This window comes from Microtus ochrogaster, chromosome 16, assembly GCF_000317375.1.
Source record: "Microtus ochrogaster isolate Prairie Vole_2 chromosome 16, MicOch1.0, whole genome shotgun sequence".
NCBI classification, from domain to species: domain Eukaryota; kingdom Metazoa; phylum Chordata; class Mammalia; order Rodentia; family Cricetidae; genus Microtus; species Microtus ochrogaster.
Window position 1 is genome coordinate 29029583 of NC_022018.1, and position 3691 is coordinate 29033273.

Below are 3691 nucleotides of genomic sequence, written 5' to 3' on the forward strand. Positions count from 1 at the left end.
AAAAAAAAAAAGAAAGAAAAAAGAAACAGATAGCAATGCACAGACCCACTCATTTGCATACTCAGGGATCCTATAAAAACACTAAACATAATATATCCTCAAAGAACCTACAGGGAAACAGAGAAAACAAAATATAAGTAAAATAAAAATAAATTAACTAAACTTAAAAAAAAAAGTTCTGGTACAACATCAGGAGACACAGAGCCCCCAAAGATGCCGTCGGTTCTTTTCTTGCCCAACTTATTTCTCATAGCCTAATGCTGTGCTGTGTGTCCATTTAGCTTTGTGAGATAGGAACAAAACTCAGTTGTGTTTGAACCACACAGACAGCAACGCGCTTCAATGCCCAGAGTCTCTAAGGGTCCCTAAGAGAGTGGAGGAGCGGCTTGCCAAACGTGATGTGTAAAGAGAGATCTCTGAGCACCAGGGATATGCTGCTTGAGCAGGCAAATACAAGGAGGAAAGGCATGAAATCACGGCTGCCACGGGTCACCTGGTCATGGGCCACCTGCCTGCATGGCTCCTGGGTGGCTGAGGACAGTTGCTGCCTAGGTGGCTCCCAGAACTGGTACTGATGTTAGCTTCGCCGCCACCTTTACCGAGACTAGGTTCCTTCATCCTTAATGATGCAGAGAGAGAAGACAGGAGAAAAAAAATCATTCATAAAGTGTGGGCAGTCATATGGCTCAAGATCCTGTGGCTACCTAGTACGTTTCTCTGACGTGAGCTCCTAATGGGTGACCCTGGGGTTGGGAGAAGGACTAAACCTCGCACTCAGGGAAGTTTGTTGGGGGTTGGTCTGGAGGTTGGAGCTAGCCTGTCCTTAGCTGTTGGCCCCAGCGGGGCTCATTCATCTTCTACAGCTGTCGGTGGTAGGGGATGGGGCAACAGGTGAAAGCAGGCCCGGCTCATTTTTCCCAGGAAGCCTTTGGCTGTACCACCCCCACATCTGCTGGTAGAACAGACCTCCCAGCTTAAACTGAATCACGTGGGAGGCCAGCTCTCAGAGTAAGTGGACTGGGAAAGCCATTTTCCTGCGCCCAACCCTTTATCATCCACGGAACCTGTGCCTGGAAAGCTGACTAGATCCCTGGAAGTGTTCCTTGATATACCGGGACAGGTGTTACAGCCCCCTGGAAGCTCACTTAGCCTGAAGTCCGGATAGCTACAGGGTCGGAGATCCTTGGAAGTGTTCCTTGATATACCGGGACAGGTGTTACAGCCCCCTGGAAGCTCACTTAGCCTGAAGTCCGGATAGCTACAGGGTCGGAGATCCTTGGAAGTGTTCCTTGATATACCGGGACAGGTGTTACAGCCCCCTGGAAGCTTACTTAGCCTGAAGTCCGGATAGCTACAGGGTCGGAAGAGGGCATTTCCTCTCCAGGCGTGAGGGCCCTGGTCACCCACCAGGATGTCCTCGAGCACGAGTGTTTCAGGTCCTGTGTATCAACCACACCTTTCAAATCTTTTAGATAGCTCTAGATATTGGGGACCATGTCATTTTCCTTTTTAAATTCCTTCTGATGTCTGAGATTGGTGCTTCATAAATATTAAGATTTGAAAAGTAAGTGTAAATTTAGTTGTATTTAAATTTCACAGGGTAGTGACAAACCTAGATTCTGAGATTCTGAAGATAAGGGTCTCTAATATGTGTGTGAGGTTTACCTAAAGTGATAGAGAAAGAGGAAGGCTTGAACACTGGGGACCATCCACCATGTGCAGGCACATAGACAGGAAGAAGTAAACAGGATGGGGAGACAAATTGAGCATGCCCCTGCACACCCCCACGCCCCCATGTGTATTTCTGTGTATGCGCATCTGTAGACACGGGAGGTGAGTAGTTAAGATGTCTTCTATTGCTCTCCTCCTTATTTTATGAATCAGGGTCTCTCTCTGGCCTGGAGTTTGCCAATTCAGCCAGCCAAAGGGAATTTCCTGTCTCTTCTTCCGCATTGCTGAGGTTACAGGCACATGGTACCAAAGGGAACTGTGTCGTCCCCAGTGCTGGGGTTGCCGATGCACGGTCCCGTGCCTGGCGTTTTACATGAGTGCCAGAGACTGAACTCAGGCCCCCATGCTTGTGTTGCAAGTGTGTCACTAACTGAGTCATCTCCCCAGCTCTGCACAGACGCTCCTTTAAAGCCCCAGTGAGGAGCCTAGCCTTCCGCCGTAGTTAGGGCTTTAACCATCGATTGAAGAATGTCCTAAATGTTCCTCTCAGCATCCTAAAGAACATATTCTGGCTCTCTGTGACCCAGAAGGCTGTCTCTTATCTCTCATCCTCTGGGTGCCCACATACTTCCCCTTGTTACTTTGCTTTTCGTGGGGGGGGGGGGAGAAGAAAGAGGGGGTCGTATGAGGGCTAAGAGATACAAAACAGCCAAGAGGCAGCATGGCAGGATCTGGGACTGACACACACAGTACTTTATAGAGGGACCGTGACTCCAGATCTTGAGAAATTCTGCCATTTAAGTATGATATCAGTTTAAATAAACATTCTCTCTCCTATCTAAAGGCCTAGGATTGGCTGTAATAGAGGAGCTGGCTTTGCCTTTGTGGGAATCCAGGTTACTGTCAGGCTCTCCAAAAGTAGGGCACTGGGGAGTCTCATGCAGGTGAGCACCTGGGGACAGGATCCTGTCCCTGGGCAGTGAAGGTTCCCATTCCTTGGGGTTATTTTCTCTGTGCATGGCAGTACTCCAGCTCTGTCCTCAGTAGGGAAGGTGGTAGATGGAACAATATGCCCCAAATCTCTACTTGTCAGTGTCTGACTTCCTGGCATTGGCTTCACTCTTCATGGAACCCCTGAAGAAGAGGCCACTTCACCAGGTTGCTGATGACATGAAGCGGGTTATTAGCCAGTTTTGGTGATCAGATTTTCTAGTTCAGGGCTCTGGAGATGACTTTTTTTTTTCCATTTGGTCTTTCCTCCGTGTTCCTCCTTACACTATATCTATGCCAACCTCTGGAAAATTCCACTTCTTCTGTCCTCAGCCCCATCCCCAAGCCTTAGACTGAACTCACAGTCTGCCTTACCCCTCAGTAGATAGCTGGAATTCTTAATCAGAACTTTTCAGTGATCTCCAGTTTGTCTCTCCACCTTGTGACCGCCCCAATGCCCACCACAGAGTCATTTCATTGTGTGGTCTTCCTTGCTTCTCCTGGACCCTCTGCTTCTGCCCTCAGATTCCTGCTCCCACTCTAACGCAGGCTAAAGTGAGCTCCCTCAGTGCATCCTCCAGATCTTGCATGCAGTCTTCTCAAGCCACCATGGAAGCTGTGATGTTTTTCCTGGAATCCTTGTAGTTGCTGTGCTTATAACAAAGCTCACGACTCCTCGTGTGTTCCACGCTCATGACTCTGTGGCTTTTGCTTTCATACAGATGTCCATGGCTTATGACAGGCAGATGCACCAATAAACTCCCTGCATATTGGAAATTTAATTAAGTTGAAATTGCATTTGTGTGCATGTGGTATGTGTGTGCGTGTGGTATGTGTGTGTGTGCACGAGCAAGGGAGCGTGGGGGTTCATGTGCCTGTGTGTTCTCATGTAGAAACAAGAAAAAGATGTTGGGCCGGGCGGTGGTGGCGCACGCCTTTAATCCCAGCACTTGGGAGGCAGAGGCAGGCGGATCTCTGTGAGTTCGAGACCAGCGTGGTCTACAGAGCTAGTTCCAAGACAGGCTCCAAA